Source organism: Cryptomeria japonica, chromosome 9, assembly GCF_030272615.1.
Source record: "Cryptomeria japonica chromosome 9, Sugi_1.0, whole genome shotgun sequence".
NCBI lineage: Eukaryota > Viridiplantae > Streptophyta > Pinopsida > Cupressales > Cupressaceae > Cryptomeria > Cryptomeria japonica.
In genome coordinates this window covers 502,519,182-502,541,105 of record NC_081413.1, presented here as the reverse complement: position 1 = coordinate 502,541,105, position 21,924 = coordinate 502,519,182, and the positions used below count along the sequence as shown (strand labels likewise).

General features: G+C 37.0%; 1 protein-coding gene across 5 annotated transcripts in view; it reads left to right on the top strand.

Annotated features, from left to right (window-relative positions):
- LOC131039328 (MAP3K epsilon protein kinase 1) overlaps positions 1 to 21,924 on the top strand; it is a 354,450-nt gene that overhangs the window by 180,885 nt on the left and 151,641 nt on the right. The gene's annotated exons all lie outside the window — the stretch shown is intronic.

The following is a 21,924-nucleotide window of genomic DNA, read 5'->3' as shown; positions in this document are numbered from 1 at the left end:
TCGCTGGCTGATAAGCTTGCTGGCTAAGCAAATTTGCTTCTCTTTGGTGCTCAAATGATGAATCTCGCCTGCTCCAAAAGATTAGACCTGCATCTCCAATGATGAAATTTGACCTTATGCTGTGAAATTCACTAATGTTTTGTTGAAGTTCGCTAATTCTGCTCCCATATTCGCATTTGAAGAGAAGAGAATGTTTGAGTTGATGGTTAGAATGAATGTTCTAACTTCTCCTTTATAGGCACTTAGGGTAAAGGTCATGTCTTTTGAGTATAAGGCCGACTCACTTTAAAATAACAAATCACCTTTCCCATGCTGGCCGACTTCACCTCTTGGATTTGAGGAATTTGTTCAATACATGATTTCAAAAAATTCGCTCTAGGACTTTTGAAAGGACGTGACTTTGAGGCTCTCTCTATGTCCTTTGGAAGGACATGCCTTCATGAAAAAAATTGCTACATGTCCTTTCCAAGGACAGGGTCTAAATGAGAATTTCGCTCTATGTCCTTGGGAAGGATGAGGTCAAGGCAAAAGTTCACTCAATTCCTTAGCAAGGACATAACTCAAATTCGCTCGAGGACCCTTGGAAGGACATGACTCAAAATTCGCCCTGGGACCTTTGGGAGGACAAGAAAAAGTTTGCTCTAGGATCTTAGCAAGGACAAGGTCAAGTAAGAAATTTCGCTTCATGACCTCTCCGAGGACAAGGTCTAAAAGATTTGCTCCATCTCCTTCCCAAGGACGGGGTCTAAAAGATTCGCTCCAATCTTGAAGCAAGGTACATATCTCTTGATAAAAAAATTCGCCCCAAGCTTTGAGCAAGGTACACGGTTAAGTGAAAAAGTTTGCTCAATGTCCCTTGGAAGGACAAGGTCAAGGTGGAGAGTTCGCTCTATGTCCTTTGCAAGGACAGGACTTAAAAACAAAATTCGCTCTGGGACCTTGATGAGGTACATCACCTTAGTCAAAATTTCGCCCTTGTACCTTGCAAGGTACGCTCGTGATGAAAATTTTCACTCTTGTTCTGTAATGTTCCCTTCACATTAGACTTCAGTATTTGACAGGATTGGCCTATTATCAGACCCTTGTAGGCCAAGAGGAGTGTTTTGGGGGTCATGTTGTGGCGATTTGAGGCTTCACATCTCATTTTTTATTGGCATTTTTATGATTTAAGAGATAACACGTATCAGGGGACGTGTCGGTGTTTATCAATTAATTAATTAAAAAGGTACATTATAATGTTTTAATAAAATAATATAAATTGTACCTACCCTTATCTTCTAGAAGGTGATTGTGACGTGTCAAGTAATGTATAAATAGAAGAAAGGGAAGACACATTAGGCATCAGTTGTTTGGTTGTTATCTCTTGTGAGTGTGAAGACACTAGTTGTCCGCGGAAGATCTTAGGGAATGATACCTCCCTATTGGTCAAGCATAACTGAGGAGGTGAAAGATCCTCTTAGGGGTTGCTAAAGGAGTGAGAAGTACTTCAGCTTCTCAATTTGTGCCTAAAGAGTTTTCATATCAGACCTACAGCCCCAAGAACCTCTTTATAAAGATCTCCAGTCACTTTCTAGAAGATTAAGATTACTTAACTGGAGAACTTTATTTAATAAAGTGACTTATTTTAATATTTTATTATTTTCATTTTATTTTTATTAAACTAATTAATTAAAGTTTACCCTTTGAAATAATATTAATTTTTGGACAACTTAATCAACTAGTTTAATTAATTCGCTTTTATAAAAATTTGGGGACCTTACAATCAGCCACAATACCAAAAACATAGTGAATAGGAGCCAAGGAGAAATTATTTTATACATGCAACATGGAAACTCTAATTAGAACACCATGATTACCATTCACATCAATTTGATGAAGTCATATGCCTAAAAAAAATAAACGCATTATTCTCATCAACTGGATATACAAGTTCTTAAAGGTACATGGTCAATGGGTAGATATATAAGACAGCAGCCTGGATAATTTCCAAAATGAACATATTGTAAAAGTCTTGGCAACTATTCATCGAGTGCCTATAGGTCGTCAATTACTTGGAAATCCAATACACAAGCACCCAAAATAGTTTAAAAATAAAATTTATCACATGTTTATTGCTCAAAAACTAGTTTAAGAATCAAACATAATGTCATGTTTTATTCAAAATCATTTATTAATGCCATCATAACAAAGTGTCTTATTTTAATATAAAATGTACATAATTGATTTGCTTAAAGTTAAAAACAATAATTTTACTCTATCCAGTTCTATAGTTTATCACAGGTCATCAAAAATTTCTTCTCAAGACCTACATCAAGAATTCTTTTTAATCAAAAACAGAGACAAAAACATGAAAATCAACCTTTGTGGAAGAGTAACTCGTTTTGCATTTTCTAGCAAGTTCTGCAAGCGTGCACCTTCAGCTAATGAAGAAAGGATGTAGTCTTCTGCTGAGACAATCTGAAAAATAGAAAAACCATGTATAACTGGACATCATCACATAGCATTACAGCAAGAGTAATATCGGGAACTTAAAAAAAGTGTACTCTGAAAAACATATTTCTCAATTGAGAAAAATAGAACAATCAAGACTAAGAATTTTTCCAGCTTCTAAGAGTTAGCCACAAGGCTCATTACACTAATATTTTCAAAATTTATAGTGTTTTAGTTCAGTATATGGATATTAAAAGAAGGTCGTCCTCTTCCAGTTTGAGTGCTTTGCATTTTCATTTTGAAGATTTAAGTAAGTTTGAGGTAGGAATCTAATTTCCTCTCTTGTTTTTCAATTAGATTGTCTTTAATTGAATGTAAATGATTTGTTGGATGGCTTAAAACATCCTTCCAATTTAAATCTTTTCATGTAGATAATTGTATATTTTGTATGATTCAAATTTTGAAAACTTGATTTGATAAGGGTTCATGCTTCCCAAATTTGTTTGGATGCATGAAAATGAGATTTTTTTGTGGATTTATGATATTGTGAATATTAGCTTTGATGGGTATTAGCTAGAATTTGGATTCTTGCGTTTTGAAATTTGAGCTTTTTGGAGGTCCATCAATGGTGAATGCCCTCATAATTGGTTTATGGTCCAAAATTGGGAATTGTTGAAAAGTGGAATTTGATGGTTTTGAGATCTTATTTTATCGAGGAATGACGATATTATATATGCAAATTTCAATATGGGATCCATTTGGATCCATTATCTTGGTGTTGTGGCCAACTAGTATGCCTTGCTTATGAATGAAAATGGCACTTTGTAAGTGAGATAATTTGATGTCATGTCCCCATCCTTAACTCAATAATCAGATTAATTGCACATTGCACATTGTACTAATAGTTAGCTGTATATTAATAACAATCGTAGGATATAGACATTGTGGAAAATCCTAACTATTAAAGTAGGATATGGACTTAATCCTTTGACCTGACTTTGCTCAACCTGGGATGATGACCCTCTAGACACTTGAGAAACTTTATCCCTTCAATGCAAAGATTAATAGCAAAGACTCCAAGACAACCTAGAAAGAAAAAAAGGACTAACCCTAGAAAGCGAAAAGTGGGGGGTCCCCATTTGTAATGGGGTGATGTGTGAATACCTCACAACAATACCTCCTTAACCCTATCCTGACAAGTGTAATGTCCCCTTTTCTGGGCGACATGAGATGAGCAGGGGTCCTCATTTGTAATGGGGCAATGTGTGAAAACGTCATAACAGGTAATAAGTACCTACCATTTAAAGTAAGTGGAGTTGTGAATGGACAGCAAGTGACATGCTTGGTAGATAGCAATGCCACTCATAATTTTGTGAGTGATTGCTTGCTGGCAAGGAGAGGATTACCATTTGAGGATTTTGTAAAATTCCATGCGATGATGGTTGATGTATCTAGGATGAGATGCACCAAGAGGGTACCGCAGATGAGCATTGAGTTTGATGACTACATCATCACGGATGATTTCCACATGATTAGAATTGGTGATTCCGATATCATATTAGGAATTCAATAGTTGCATTCTCTTGGACGATATGTTGGAGATTTCCAACAGATGGAATTGGATTTCCCAGTGGATGGGAAAAAGATAACACTCAAGGTTTTAGTCGGTTAAGCACCAAAGACAATAGCAGCAAGGATGATGATAGCGATGAACAATCATGATGTGATTGAGTGGGCAGCCTTTACCAGTTGATTTTCCAAGTTTCAAGCATGTTGGATGGATAAGGGAGAATCATCATTCTTCCATTAGAAGTCATGATAAATCTAAAATTTGGGATCCATTAATCAGTTTGATAGTGGGAGTGCTTTAGAATGATAGAGTTGTAGGTTTCAGCAATGTTGATTGCACCAAGGTGGAGTAGCAGAGTGATGTAGTGTTGTTCATATGGTTGATTTGGGATCTTGGTGGTGCATTAATGAATTGCTTGTGGACAAGCAATGTTTGGGCAAGGAGGACTGTAATGTCCCCAAATTTATAAAGTGACCTAATTAAATTAATTGATTAAGTTGCCCAAAAACTTAATTTTTATTACCAAAGGATGACTTTAATTAATTAATTTAATAAAAAATAATGTGAAAATAATAAAATAAGTCACAGTATTTAAATTTCTCGAGCTGTGACAAAAATGGAATGTAACCTAACATGAAAAGTATTTAAATTTCTCTAGCTATGACAAAACTGGAATGTAACCTAATGTGGAAAGTATTTAAAGTTATCCAACTATGACAAAAATGGAATGTAACCTAATATGGAAAACAATTAATTTTTTCCATCAGTGACAAAAATGGAATGTAACCTAATATGGAAAGTAACTTAATCTTCTAGATGTTCCTAGTCCTACAATTGTGATCAGAGGGATGCAACATCATCATGGTGGTTCCTTTTTGAGATTTATTTGAAACCCTAGGACACAATGGTCTGCAGTCCAGTAGTTAAGAATGAGGGAGCTAGCTTTGGTTTATTGGAGTTAACTCCTATGATATTTCAGTTTGGCTCTTTTGAAGAGCACTTTCCTTAGGAGATTATTGAGATTATGTAGTACTTGATTTCTCTTCTTACAAGAGGTCTTTAGCTTGAGCACCTTGTAAGACAGCATCTTTACTAAATGGTAATACAAATCTCCTAGGTTGACTTGCCGCCCTGGGATCATTCTTGGTTACATTCTGGATCAGTTTGATAACTTTGGAGTTGCTTGAGGACAAGCAATCTTTGGGAATGGCAGACTATAATTCCTCATTTTTAAGTTGTGTTGTAATGTAATTGATGTTGGCTTTTTGGGTTGGTGTCAGCGGGATTAGAGGTGTATTTTGATGCTGCCAATGTGTTTAAAACAAATTAATGGAGTTGAAAGACACTTTCTAAAGTGATTTTAGACATTTTGTTCAAGACTTACTATTTTTAGTAAATGTCTATTTGGACACCAATTGGACAGTTGGGAGTTTTGGCTGACTTACTATTCTTTAAAAGTTACTATTTTTAGCAATTACTACTTATAGTAGCCACTATTTTTAGCAGTTTTTGGTCTTAGCTTTGGTCTCCTCCCAGCTTTAGCATGCAATATCTTTATTTTCATGCTTTGGATAGTTATGGCTATTTTTAGCACTAGGTCTTGGCTTCTATCTCCTCTCAATTCAAACTGCAATGCTTTCCAATTTTGTCTTTGGTGAGTTTTAATGTTTCCAGAGATTTGTTTTTTATCACTGAGTCTTTTATAAAGTGGTCCCCTTGCGCTATGCCTAGTGATGTGACAACTTCAAGTTGTTTTTAAAAAGCGGCCAATTAGATATCCTATTGTGATGCCAAAGATGGGGGAGGTTCAGTATTTTAAAGACTATTTTATACTTCCCAAAAGGTGACACAAAGAAGGAAAATGGGAATAAAGTAAATTTAAATGTTATTTTTGAAAGTTCCATAAAGTTTGAGCCTTTTGGGGTTATTTTTGTAAATGTATTTCAATTTTCTATTCAATGAGCAAGATATATAATGTTATTGTATCTTTCATGTATATGTTATTTCTCAATGTAATAAATCTGATTATTATATGGTATGTTGCAGATGGAGAAAGAGCATTTATTAATTTCAATGTTCTTCCCACATTTCACCGATCGATATATATGCAAATAGAGGAGATCAAGCAATACCTTGACCGGTCATGTCTATTAGAAATGACCGATCAAGATATTACTTGGTCGTGCCTCTTCAAACCATAATCGAATTAACCGTTACCAATCGGTGTCTATGCAATTAACAATAAACCCGATTCCAATCGGTGTGCTGTGCATTATGATATGTAACCGATGTTAATCAGTATTTAGGCATTAGTTAAGAACCCGATTGTTAACCGGGATTTATATGCAAGGTTATATATATGAATCGAGGGATATGATCTCAGCTAGATCGTATATCATGCATACGATTATTGATATAAGATAAAATGAAAATAATATATCAAAGAGTAATTATAATAATCATCAGACAAAGGAATGATAATTGAAGTCTTATCATAGTCTATCGATGAGATAGATGATTGAATGAGAGACTTCATTTATCTCTCAATCAATCATTTATCTTACCAAGGCTATCATGCATCAACACTCCCTCTTAGCTAGGGAAGATAAATGAAAGACAACATATCGAGTATCACATTTCTCATGATTGTCTTATAATCTTACTCTCGAAGGAATCATATCACCTATACATGTGATATGAAGTATCATCAATCATATGATACAGGAAATCACATCACCTAAGCACGTGACATGAAGTATCACCTAAATGCGTGATACAAAAGTTTATCACATCAACTTGTGATGACAAGATATCACCTAAGCACGTGAGATTAGTATTGCCTAAACATGCAATACTTAAGATTAAATAAATGAGAATAGTTAAATTCTCAGCTTATCCAAGTTGTGGTATGTGCACTAACATTTTATTCAAATGTTTTACCACAACACAATCATGGCACATCCATGGCATACCAGAGATCCAACATGATAACTGGTTTGAACATCATAAGATCGTCACCTTATAATGTCTACATACAAGTGTTCATTAGCTGAGAGATCGTCACCTCTTAGACATGAACACAAGGGGTTAAACCCATAAACGTCCTAACATGACAAAGAAGTTTACACATAAAACATCTTAATAAGTATAGAGTACAAAGCAAATTAAATTTCAATCATACCAAGACCTTTTCTGAAGTGCTCAACTTTCACCCTTGAAAGTGGTTTGGTAAGAATATCTGTTGTCTGATCTCCTGTACAAATGTATTCCAATTGGATCACATTCCTATCTACCATGTCTCGTACATAATGATATGGAATCTCAATATGTTTGGATCTGTCATGAAACACCGGATTCACTGAAAGTCTATACAACTTTGGTTGTCGCAATGAATAACTGTAGGCTTTATTGGTTCACCGAATAACCCCACAAGTAGCTTCCTAAGCCATACTGCCTCTCGAGCAGCCATGGAGGCTGCAATGTATTCAACCTTAGTGGAACTTTGTGCTACCGATGACTGTTTTCTGCTAATCCAGGATATCATGGCTGAACCTAAACTTAAACAACATCCTGAGGTGCTTTTCTTGTTAGTTACACTTCCAGCCCAATCTGAATCTGTGAATCCGTGTAAACCTAGTTCAACTCTCTCATATATGGGACCAAGTTTTAGGGTACCTTGTAGATATCTCATGATATTTTTTACTGCTACCAGGTGTATCTCCTTTGGTTCACACATAAACTGACTCAAGGCATTAACTGCATAACAGATATTTGGTCTCATATTTACAAGATACATCAGGGACCCAATCATTTGCCTGTATAGAGTAGGATCTGAGGGTTGTGATTCTGCTGCTGCTTCCTTAAGTTTATGAAGGTTTGTTTCCATTGGAGAAGTCATGGGTCTGTAGTTAAGCATTCCAAATCTCTTCAAAATGTCCAAGGTATATTTACCCTAGTTTAGTATAATGCCATCAGAATTCTGCCATACTTCCAAACCTAGGAAGTAATGAAGGAGTCTCAAGTCCTTCATGTCAAATTCTTTAGCAAGGTCTTTCTTACACTGATCTATGAGGTGATCTTTTCCTGTGATTAACAAATCATCAACATATAGAATCAATATCAGCATATCACCTTTGTCTTGCTTGTAGTAGAGATTTGGATCTGCATCATTCTTTGAGAAGCCTAGCCTTGAGAGAGAAGTGTCAATTCTTTCATACTAGGCCTTGGGAGCCTGTTTATGCCCATAAAGAGCTTTCTTGAGTTTACATACATTAGATTCTACATCATGAATCTCAAACCCTTCAGGTTGCTCTAGGTATACTTCTTGTGCAATCTCTCCATTAAGAAATGTTGTCTTTACGTCCATCTGATGTACTTTCCATCCTTTTACTGCTACAATGGCTAAGACTGTTCTTACTGAGGTATATCTTGTTGGTATTTTGGTATGGTTTTGTCGTTGATGTCAACACCTACTAAAACTCTAGCACTTTGGAGATCTAACAACATTCACCGGCAAGCAAGTGACTTTTGCATAGTCACCGGTATATGGTACACCGACAGGATATAATGATCACCGACACTTGGAATGGTGTGGAAAACACTTGGTAATGTCGAAAACATCGTTTTGACATCTTGTCTTGGATAATTGGTTATTGGTATATTCACATTTGCATATTTGCTATTACCGGCAAATAGGTCCAAGGTATACACCGACAGGTTTATCTTTTCCAGATCAGCATGGCACACTTTGGAGATGATTAATTATTGTTGTAAATGCATTAAGCCGCATGTTCAATCGGTTATTGCATCGAATATTGTTTTGTTTGTAAAATGCTTTTATTGTAAATATCTTGTAGAGCCGACCTATTAAATTGGTCTTAGGTTATGGTATAAATGTAAGATCTTATTTGTAAGATCAAATGTGGAATGCGAAAAAGGATTGTGTGAAGGTATATGCGAGAATAAGCAGAGCTATACACGCAGACATCATTTGAAGATTGAAGGAGGGTTTTTGTGAAGACAGTCAGAACTACACCGGTACTGAATCCAGCATATGAAGATGCTATTTTGTGCAGTACATTCTTATTGGATTTAACCATCCAACTGTAGTCAATGTGACTCCCATTTTGTGATTGAGCAATGAGCTCTAGGCGCTTGGCCTTTCTACATGTGCAGACCCCATTTATGTACACTTACTATCTGCAGTAGTATCATCTGATTGTGGGTAAGGTTTCCCACCGTGGTTTTTCCCCTTACAGGGTTTCCACGTACAAATATTGGTGTTATGTGTTGTGGATGACTTTGTCTTTATGTTTCATGCACTATTCCTCACCGGTATAGCAATTAACTGTTAAATCTGTCTACCGGCATATTGAACTGGTTTACCGGTATTAAGCATTAAGTTGGTTAAGTTGTTTTGGTTTGAATTTATGTGACAACTGATTCACCCCCCCCCCCCCCCCCCCTCCTCTCAGTTGTCTCCAGGACCTAACATATTTGGCTACAAGTGCAAAGGTTTCTTCGTAGTCAATTCCTTTCGTTTGTGAGAACCCTTTGGCTACAAATATAGCCTTGTGTTTCTCAATGCTGCCATCTACAGCATGTTTGATTTTGAAGAGCCATTTGGAGGTGACAACAAATTTTCCAACTGGCCTAGGAACAATCTCCCAAACATCATTTTTATAATGGATTGGTATTCCTCAGACATGGCATTCTTCTATACTTGATGTTTAAGTGCATCTGATACATTAGTAGGTTCAGCTTTTGAAAGATCATTCATGAGAGCAACATAGTTGGTAAGTTTGTTAGGCCTTTTGCTTTCTCTGAAGGTTCCTGAAGGGGAAGCATACTTCTGAGCTTCTTCTACAGTTTTGGTGGCCCATAGTGGTCTTTTCTTGAAATTGTCTTTAGGTGGGTTTTGAGTTTCACCTTCATTTTCTTCAAGACTCTCCCTCTGAAGCTCAGGAGCAGGGTCTTCATCTATGCTAGGGGTAGGGATACAGACTTTAGGTTCTATTGAGCTTTGGGCTCTTTTGAAGGCTAAGTCTTCTTCAAAGATTACATCCCTACTCAGTTCAATATTCCTTTGACCAGGTATATAGATTTTGTAGGCCTTGGAGGTTTCACTACATCCTACAAGTATTCCTCTTTTTCCAGAAGGCTCTAATTTTAATCTTTTCTCCTTAGGTACATGAATATAGATAGGTTACCCAAATATCCTAAGGTGGTTGATATCTGGCTTTGTTTTAGTAAAGACTTCCTCAGGGGTTTTATCTTCAAGATGGGAGTGAGGACATCTATTTTGTATATATACAGCAATGCTGGTTGCTTCTGCCCAAAGATTGGTATTTAGATTCTGATCAAGAATCATGGCTTTGGAAGCTTCTACAATTGTCCTATTTTTCCTCTTAGCTACCCCATTTTGTTGAGAATTATAAGGTATAGTAAGCTCCCTCTTAATCCCAGTATTTTTACAAAAATCTTTAAACAAATTTGAGGTGTATTCCCCCCCATTGTCAGTTCTTAAGGTTTTAAATTTATTTCCTGAGTAGTTTTCTGTTAGTGATTTAAATTCCTTAAACCTATTAAGGATCTCTTCTGATTCTTTACATTTCAGAAAGTCGATCCAAGTTTTCCTAGAGTAGTCATCAACAAATATTACATAATACAAAAATCCCCCTAAAGAAGGTACGGACATAGGTCCACATACATCAAAATGAACTTGTTGGTTGAAAATTTTGTACACTTAGGGGAAATATACAAAATTGTGGTTTCAACCACAGCACACGAGTAAAAACTCTCCTAATTAAGGGAAGGCTCCCCCTATCTAACTAAAACTGAAATAAAAATAGGATGGGACAGTAGTCTTCCTTCTTTCTTCAAGAAAGACAATATCCTTTTCTCTTCACAGAAAAGGATAGCGATTGAATATGAACAGCAGTAATTACTTTCAAGTGAAATGAGAGAAAGGAAATGAAGTTTCCTGAAAGCGCAAAGACTTCCGTCACTTCCTTCGGGACGGGACAACAATATCAAGCTGAAAGACTTGACTATTGGAAGTCCTATCTACCCTTTGCTATACTAAAATTTACAATGAATAAAAGATAACAGCTCAAAGACTGGAATAATCTATTCTTTCAACATAAAGACAAGAAATAATGCGAGCTCAAAGACTTGCTGCTATTTCTTATCAAACAATAATTTTCCTCAAGAATGGACGCAAGCTCAAAGACTTGCTGTTCCTTCAAGAGAGTTTCCTATTCTAATTAATCTTCTCTACTTGCAGCTCAAAGACTTCAAATCAGATTGGACTAAGCTCCTTTAGAAACACTTTGCATAGAAGAAATAAAAAGATTCAAACTCAAACATGTAGCTCAAAGACTCAAAACTTGAGTAATCCTTCTTTATTATTCTTCCAAAACCTTCAATTCACATTCATAAGCTCAAAGACTTCTTGCTGTAAATTTGGCAGAGTTTTTGCTTGCTTTCCAAAAAGATAAAAATTACAATGGACCTCTCAAGTATTTATAGAATAGGAGCCTTGAGAAAAAGGTGGGAGGATCCTAACTAACTTGAGAGATTCTCTCAACCACCAAGACTTATTCAATAAATAACTGAGACTTCATTAACTAACTAAGAGTTACTCTAACTAACTACAGTCCTAATCGGACACAACTTGTTGTTAACTTACATGTAATTACAAAAGTACAAGTAATGTGTAACTTGCATTTTACATAAACTACTTTTACATGTATCTTGTTAAAACAAAATTACAACTAAGAAATTACAAAAAGAGAGAAGATTCAACTAAGTGCTGAAAAACACTTAAGTTGAATTTTGTGAAGACATGAATCCTTGAAACTTCAGGATGCTTGCTTGTAGTTCCTCGGGATTCGGTTCATGAGTGTTCTTAGCAACTACCATAGTCTTCACAATAGTGTCGTGGCAGCGGAGAAGCGCGGAATTGTCTTTATCCAAGATGGACTGAATCTCATGCAAGAAGGCTTGGTGTTTCATCAATGTTTGAATTGAAACTGCTGAGAATTGTTCACTTCTCCATTCACTGTGAATCCTCATCTGTAAATCTGCAAGAACCTCTTCTTCTGGAATTAGCTCTCCATCCTGACTTACTATGTTGCAAGAGACCCTTTCACAATGTGAAACAATACCTTGATAAATTTCATCCCGGAATTTCCTTGCATCGCTGATCTCTTCGATGAGGGATTTAAGAACAAGAGTTTTATTTTCCATGAGTTCCTCGAATTCCAAGTACATGACCCTGGAAGAAATGATGGCGTGATCCTGCAGGATATTGAGCTGTTGTTGGGGCATGGTACGCCAGATTGCCAGATTTTTCTCAACACTTTCCAGATTCTTTTTGAAAGTGTTAGAAGTCTGATCCAATTTCTCCTCAATGGTTTCCAGCTTAGACATTATTTGAAAAATGTCTTTTATAACTTGCACGCATTGATCATGAAGCTGATCAACCCAGGAATCCAGTGCTTGTACTTTCTGAGCAGCTCTTTCCACTCCACGAATCGATTCTTGGGAACCAGAAGAACCAATAGAGTTACTTCCTTCGGCAGCAGGTTTTGTGATTTTATGGATGGCTGTCATGAGCTGTCGATTTTCTTCTTCTAGCTTGTTTTTCTTAGCAAGAAGATCGTCACATCTTTGCACTAGTGAAGCAACAGAAAACTGGGCATCATGTTTAATAACCTCATGTGTTTGCTTGCCCAATTCTACCTTTGTAACCCTATAATCAGCAGCTGACATTTCCTCAAGTGGTTTATCCGCAATAGGCTCCACAATTTCAGCTACCTTCATCTTGTTGCTATCAACAGTTACCCTGGAAATAGTCTTCGCCTTCTTAGCAACTTTGGATCTGGACTGTTTGAGTTGCTGGTAGTCGAAGGCATCAGGTGAGATCTCTTGCTTCTTTCTTTTCGGGGTGAAAGAACTAAGCCATGGAGGCAAAGTCATCAACTCACTTCCTGTAGCAGCTGTAGGCAAAGGAGAAGCAGTTTCTGTTTGAATCACTGTGGTCACCCTGGGAGGAATATCTGTTTGAATAGCAACTATGTTTTGCTCAGTTACCAATAGACATGAAGATTGCCTCATGAATTCTTCAAAACCAAAAGTGGAAGTGTCAATTTCTGATAACTGAATGCAAATGGGAATATCTTCAGGAACTTTCAACATACTTTCTCGCTGTTGATCAGGAGAAGGCTCGTATGCTGAAATTGGAACTGCATTCTGAGGAGACTCATCAATGAGCAAATCAGGAGGAGAAAGAGGCATCTCAATGGAAACTGGAGGAATGACCTCGTGAGGCGTGTCTAGAACTGGAGACCTAGGCGCATCATCAGATTGCTGCCCCTCTTCTGGATTATCCAGATCAACCACCTGAACATGGAACCGCGATTTCTCCTTCCCACGAGTAGTTGTTTCTTCAGGTGGAAGCACTACTGCACGACTAACTCGTAATTTGATCCTTGTGCTTAAAGATGAAGCACCCTCCTTATTATCAATCTGGATCTCAGACTTCCGTCCAAGAGGCCCTGTAGAATCATCTTCCTTCCCAACCTTGATTTTGATAAGTCTAACAGCATTGCTTTTCAACCATGCGTTAGTGTTGGCCAAGATGGGCTGAAATCTGTCAAGAATGGAGACGCACTCTTTATGTGACCATTGAATCAAAGGAAGTGGAGCTTCCTCAACCCTCCGTGAAATGTATTCAGGATCAAGTATACGCCCGTCATCAATCATCCCTTGTGGGATATCTGCCAAGTTCAAGTCAACAATTTGCTTAACAGTGAGCCTGCAGTAATCCATCTTCAGGACTTCAGCTTCTGTGCGGAGATCTGCCCAGATGTCTTCAATGCGATGAACATGTACAAAGGATTTCTTGATCTTTTCCTTCATACCTCTATAATCAAAATCAGCCCTAGGTTTGAACATCTTAAGCTTGATTTCCTGCAATTCAACCTCCATGGCCTTAGCCTTCACAGATGTGACAAGGGAGTATCGACCAATTTTCAATGGATTTGTGCTGGAGATTCCCATTCCGACCTTGTGTCTAGCAGACTGAAGAGTATGAACAGCCATAATCTGTCTTCCCAACTCCATAAGAATTATCCTATCGGTCGGGTATCTTGGAAGCATGTATGGTTGTCCATCATAGCACCCAATCCTCATGTAGGTGAAGGTGGGAAATTGCAGGAATAAGCAGCCATACTCAGATACCTTGACCCATGCTTCATCTGACACTCGTTTATTTCGGAGATCCATGTCAAACTGACACATAAAATATCCAAAGAATGCGTCTTGGACTCTTCTGAAATGTAGTCTGCTAGGTTTCAAGGGCAGCTGGTCATAATATTCCCAAACTGGTATGAGCGAGCGATCACCCTTGGTAGAAAGACCTGGAAAGTGTCTAAGTGATGCTGCTAAATATTCCAAATAAGAATTCATAAAGAAGGTCATAGTGGTAGGAACTGCTGCAAGTTGTTCGCACAAAGCATCGCTGATGATTTCACCCCATGAAATGTGATGCGACTGCCGTATGAACATGATGAATTGATACATCCATGGCTCAAAGACATTAGAGTGCTCAAGGCCTATCATTCTGCTGAGAAGAGTGATGGTGTCTCCTATCTCCCACTTGAAATCACAACGGTACAACTTTGCCCATCTTGAGAAGGAAGGACGTGGCTCATGAATCCACTTATTGATGTGGCGCTTGCAATCTTTTTCTCTTTTCACATAATACTCTGCTGCACTTTCTTTGGTGATTTCCATATAAACAGGTGCAGGAGGTATTTTGAAGACCTTCTCGATCGTATCCGCATCAAGACGAATTATGGCTTCACCATCATCATTTTTTATGACTCTTGACTCTTTGTCAAAATGATGGGCGCATGCAAGAATAAATTCAGGTTCTAGGGCAGCCACTGGGAAAGAAGACGCATGATGGATATGGCTGTCCAACAGCCGCTGCAAGTTGTTATCCTGTGGATCTTCTACCCTGTGAATGAATTCCGCCATATCAACGTGCCCTATTTCTGTATCCCTGATACGATCCAATGGAGAAGATACCTGGGAAGGTGCAATCTCATTCTGGTATTTGTCATATTTGTATTTCATTTTCTTTGGAGTTGGCGATGCCGGCAAATCTGACATTGATTGCGAACCTGGAATGCTGTGATGAAGACTTAAAAGGGTTAAGGCCACATCATAATCAGCTGCAAATATCATTTTTTCTTTTTTCAAATGGGTAAAACTTTGATCTCTGAATTTCACGGTTTTGTGAGAAGAAGAGGGAAGACATGTAGAAATGGGAAAATCTTGACTTTGACCAATTTCGGATCTTGGGGGAATTTTCGTAAGTATACAAGTTGGAAAGTACATACATGCAATCGGGATTTTAAAACCCGAATACAAGTATACTTGTAAATTCGAAAATGGAGAAACGGATGGAAAATGGGGTTTTGACTTGCGGGAAATGATGGAAATGAAAAGTGCGGATATGGGGAACGTGGATGGATAGAAATGGGAATATCCGGGATAGTCATTTTCATGAAAATGGGAAGATCTTTTCAACATGTAATCCGGTTTTGAAAATCCGAATTTGCAAGAGAGAGGTATTTCACATTTTTCAAGCTTGGAAATTTAACCAAAAATGATTAATTTTCTCAACCGTAAGGGAAGAACAAGAATTTCCAGCGAACTTGCAATCGAGATTAAAAATCTCGAATACAAGTTAAGATGGAATTTTGAGAAGAATAGTGCAATTTAACAATTGCATTTTAGAGGGAAGATTTGTTTCATGAAAACCAATTTTAAGGGAAGAACAACACATGCGAAGAACGTAACAAGAAACGAAAAATGAAGAAGACATGAAAATAATAAAAAGAAGAGAAGAAAGGAAGAACATACCTTGATTGGAAAATCAAAATGCTTCTCCAACAATGCAATACTTCTTGAGATGAAGAAGCAAAATTGAACTATTAAACCCTTATCACGTTTTTGTGAAAATGCCCCCAAAAATGGCAGCAATCTTAAACTTGCAAGAGTAAAATGCCAATGAAAGTGTTCCTTCCGGGTTTGTTGAAGCAAAACGATCAAGGTATTTGCTGGAATAATAACACCAAAGGTGTTTGAAGAGATATTAATGCCAAAGGATTAAACACGCAGCCAAGAGAGAGTCACGTTTTTGTTAAAACGTGGCATTTATCGCATATTGCACATTCAATGCACCATTAAATGGTGCGAAACCTTTCTTACCCTCCACGCCTTAGGAAGAAAGGCCAAAACGATTTAGGAGTGTGGGCAACATTGAAGATTTAACCGCTCAAATCGTGGCATTCATGAGGCACGTTAAAAAAAACGCAGTTGCTGTTTCTTAGGGTAAAAACCAGCGGATTTGTCTTTGAAATGGCATGATAGATGTCAAAAAATGCAAGAAGATAGGATGCAAACTCAAAACGCCCCCATCATCCAACGATTCATCCACGAATTTCGTCTTGAAAAAGTCCAAAATCGCTTCATTCTTGCATTTCGGGTTTTGAAAAATGAATGACAAGTTCTATTTTCTTCAAAAGGAAGCAAATCGGGTTTTAAACATAAAATGACAAGTTCGATTTTCTCCTTTTTCCTTTTCATGCTCAAAATCGGGTTTTAAATATAAAACAACAAGTTTAAAATTTCACTTTTTCACTCATTAAGCCAAAATCGGGTTTTTTTGGGACAAATGACAAGTTTAAAAATTGTCAAAAATGAACTTTATGCTAAAAACGGGTTTTGAAAGACAAACTGCAAGTTTAAAATTCCTTGTAAGGGGGAAATAAAATCCCTACAACAAGTATTAAACACTTGCACACATGTAATGGGGATTTAAAATCCCTATTACATGTAAAACCCATTAAAGTAGGGGTTTTTTGGACAAACTGCATGTTTACTTGCAGTTGAGCTAAAAAACCCCTATTTTAACTAAAAATGACCAAAAAACAATAAAAAGATAAAAACATTAAATGGGAAACTTAAAATAAATTACAAGTGACATATTTAAAATAAAAAAATGCACATGTAAGTGATCAAAAATTCCCCTACAAAGACCACAACAATGAATATCATTAAAACTTGCAGTTTGAAGAAAATTCTCCACTTGCAGTCTGGGTTTTAAAACCCGAATTTGAAGGAAAGGCATAGCAAACGAACTCAGAATTAGATGAAATTCGAAACGTAGTTCGAGAACGGACTGAGGATTAAGCCAGTCCAAGGATTAGTCATAATTCTGCCTCGGGAAGCGTGCCATAGAGTAATAATTTTTATTTTTTCATAAAAATTTCCTCGTAGTGGTCCTTCATTTTTGGAAACAAAAATGAGGACAACAGAACTAACTCTAAAACTTTGTTTGTTTTCCTAGTACTATTTTGAAAAACACCCTTAGCATTTTTACCTAGGGCACATCCCTTGCATGCCCCTAAATGATATTGCTTTAACTTAGGTAGGCCTGTGACAAGGTTTCCCATTGATGATAAAGCTCTAAAATTCAATTGGCCTAGTCTTCTATGCCAAACTTCATTAGCATTTGTAGTTTCATGGATTAGGGCTAGGTTGGGCTCTGTGCACAGCTCATACAAGTAGCCTTGTCTTTGACCAATGGTTTTAGCTTTCTTGATAGATGAATTCTTTGGCCAAGCCAACACTCTATTGTCCATGAAGGTCACTCTGTACCCATTATCCTCTAGTGCTGATATAGAGACTAGATTTCTCTTGATGCCTGGGACATATAATACTCCTTTAAGTTGCAATGATACGCCTGAGTTCAGTTTGATGGTGCAGGTTCCAACTCCTCTGACTAGATGTGTGGAGTCATCTCTGATAGTCACTTCCTCATCATTCTCCTCTATCATGGAGTCTAGCACTTCTCTAAACCCTGTAATGTGTCTGGATGAGGCACTGTCGATCACCTAGGAGTTAACCTTGTTTTATGCTTGGTTTGTAAGTGCTGAGTAGAGTACATACTTCTCGGAGTCATTTTCCCCTTTAGATTTTCCTGCTTTGGCAAATGTGGCTTGTTGTTTGGCTCTTTCCGAACATTTGGCAACATAGTGTCCGAATTTGTCACATCTGTAACATTGGATATGAGAGAGATCCCTCTGGGAGATATTCTTGCCTTGACGATCTTTCCTTTTCCTAAATTGTTTCTTCTTGCTTTTCTTATTGGAGTTTGTATTTAGGATTTGGAGATCTTCATCTTTATTCTTTTGTTTGATCCCTTTCTTATTTAACCTTGATTCTTCTTGGAGACAGTCTACCCTTAACCTTTCAAACTTTGGAAATTTAGCCCTTGCACTGATGCCTTGGACGAATGTTTCCCATATACTAGGCAACCCATCTAGAGCAATGAGTGTTAATTCTTTGCTTTGGATCTCATATCCAAGGGTTGCTAGCTCATCCCTTAGGGCTGATATCCGCATGAAGTAGGCATTGACTGACTCCCCTTTGATCATAGCTATATGATTTATTTCTCTCTTTAAGGCCAAGGTTCTACTTGCATTGGATATATCGAATGCATCTTCAAGTGCTTTGAACATGTTGTAGGCCGTTTCATGTTTCCTTATGATAGGCATAATATTATTCCTCACCCCATCAACTATGATTTTGATGGCCTTTTCATTTCCCTCTATCCATGTTGCTTTGTCAGGTTCAGTCTCAGGTTCTGTGGTTTCAGCTTTTACAAGTGATTCAACTTTATTTTCTCTTAGATTCATCTTGATTCTGAACTTCCATGCTGAGAAATCATCGCCTCCTTCGAGTCTATCTTCGAATCTGATAGTGCTTGCCATTTAGAGAAATGTGATGTTGGATATATTCTTGACTTGAATTTAACACAAAATTGAAAAGCCGCAGGTTCGATTTTAACTTGGCTCTGATACCATGTAAATGTATTTCAATTTTCTATTCAATGAGCAAGATATATAATGTTATTGTATCTTTCATGTATATGTTATTTCTCAATGTAATAAATCTGATTATTATATGGTATGTTGCAGATGGAGAAAGAGCATTTATTAATTTCAATGTTCTTCCCACATATCACCGATCGATATATATGCAATTAGAGGAGATCAAGCAATACCTTGACCGGTCATGTCTATTAGACATGACCGATCAAGATATTACTTGATCGTGCCTCTTCAAACCATAATCGAATTAACCGATACCAATCGATGTGTATGCAATTAACAATAAACCCGATACCAATCGGTGTGCTGTGCATTACGATTTGTAACCGATGTTAATCGGTATTTAGGCATTAGTTAAGAACCCGATTGTTAACCGGGATTTATATGCAAGGTTATATATATGAATCGAGGGATATGATCTCAGCTAGATCGTATATCATGCATACGATTATCGATATAAGATAAAACGAAAATAACATATCGAAGAGTAATTATAATAATCATCAGACAAAGGAATGATAACTGAAGTCTTATCATAGTCTATTGATGAGATAGATGATTGAATGAGAGACTTCATTTATCTTACCGAGGCTATCATGTATCAACAATTTTCATGTGCCTTGTAAAGTCGGTTTTGGAGGGAAAAGAATTCAAATGGTAGAAAGTTTGCCCAATTCTTTTTTCTCTCTTTATATTCTCATTTTGAGTTCTCATTTGGCACGCTTGCTTTTAACAACTTATGGTTATGCTGTTGGAATGCTTCCCAAGTTCATTTTTACTGGTTGAAAGATGAAAACCCTCTGGTAGATAGCTGGTTTCAGTGGTGAGAGCCACCCTAGCTGGTTGGTGTTCAATTTTCCAGATTTATCAATAATTTTGGCTTGTTGGGTGATTGTAAGGTTGAATAAAATGAAGTTATTTACATTATTTTGATGCGGGTTTGTTGGTTTTGGTGTGAACTGTGAAGTATGGTTTTTGGAGATCGGATTGAGTTCTAGTGAGTTCTGTTTCTTTTTCTGAGTGCTGGTTTGATTTTACTGAGTTCTGAAAGTACTTTTTTTTAGTAGCTAGAATCAAAGATTTCCTCATTCTGAAGATTGAAGACTATCATTCTGAGCGTTATTTCTGAGTTTTCCTCATTGTTGGGTGCTACAAATTGAGTGGTTGTTTGCACCATTTGGTTAAGAATTGATTTTTCTAGGAAAACCGCCCTCCTCCAAGAAGGTCGCACATTTGTCTTGATTTCTGAGTTTGCATCAGATCTGAAACCTGCATTGTATTGACTCTGTTTTCTCTTTCTGGGGTGCTTAATATTGCTGATTAAAATAATGTCAAAGCTGGAGCAAAATTTGAGTGAGTTGAAGGCTGGAAGATTCTTCATACTAGGCATCCTTGTTTGTACACTTGAGTGTGAATGCGGGTGCCTTTCTCGAGCAAATCATTCATCTTTTGGAGAAGATTGCAGGTCTGCTTTTATTATCAGAAGACTGATTTTCAGTTCCTTATCACAATCTTTGATATTTTGTTGAGTTAACATATGCTTGAAGAGTTGAAAGGCATTTGTTTTATAGTGTACTGATGTTTTCTATGTTAATGTACTGATTTAGAGGTGATGGCGTAGCCGCCTCTTCTTCGTGTTATTTGCTATTAGCCCTTATTTATACGTAAAAGTACTAACTGAGCGGCCATGGTGTAAAACTTCCACTCCATCTTGTTTGTTGTTGAGAGCATTTTGCATATGTTGGTTTATTATTGTGCATGCAAGCTGTGAAGCTAACAATCGGCAAGTTACCCTTCATTAGTTTATAAATTGTATCATACATTTCAAAAAAAATCAGGGGTGGTTATTATATTCTCCAAGACTCACTTGGGACCCGAGTCTCAAGTCTCCATGACTCGTTTGACTTGGCTCACCTCGAGACTTGTTGAGTATGGGTGAGTCTAGGTGAGTCTTGTAACACTGGATATATATATATACCTGGAAAGTTTTTTGCCATACTAGTGTAGCCAAACCCCAAATGTATACCCACTCATGTACTCGAACCAGCAACTTAGTGGACAATGATAGATTTTTCAAATACAAGATTAACTTTTTTCAAACTAATATTTATAAACTTTCTTTGAAGTTTGAAATCATCATTCACGTGCTCTCTATTGCTGCTATATGCATTTGTAGATGTTGGCCATTGCTGTTATCTAGTGCTGTTATATTTTTGTAACTTTACTTTCCTATATTACTTTAAAGGAAGGCTGAATGTATTATATCGAGGCCCATGGTAGCAAGTATCAAAAGCATATTCTTTAATTCTTATAATATTAATTAAGTTCTTTAAACTAATGAAATTCTCTACAATGGCCTATTGAGTTGGAGAAAGGGGTCGCATATTTATTTGTAATAAATACAGGGATTTGCCAATCTCAAATATATACGAGTAATTATTTTAGTAACATAGTTAACAAGAGACGTGAGGGCATGGGTATTGGGACAGTGATAGGCAGGCCAATCAAATTAGGGTATGTGAGTAAAAGAATAAGGAGACAGTTATATTATGTAAAAATGTGGTCACTAAGAAGTTGTGGGTACGGGAATGGAGATGGGGGTGCGGTCCACTTTCCTATAATGCAGTTTCCTGGTAACTATGTCCAGTAAATGAAATTTGGTAGAATCAATTTTTCTTTCTCTTAGATATGAGGTTAAATGGGTAAGTTGAATTAAGCTAATGAACAGTAAACAGCTGTACTTGCTTAAGTAACATCTAGAGGTTGACACAATTTGACAAGAGGAGAAAATTCGTACAAAGATTAGTACATTTTATTGGATCAGCAGTGGGTTGAGTAACCTATTAAACATCTTATCTTAGATATTTTTGCAGGAAATTACTTGTCTATCAATTTAGAGATGCTGATTTGTTTAATCACTTTAACCCTTGAAAGGGATCATTAATTCTGCAG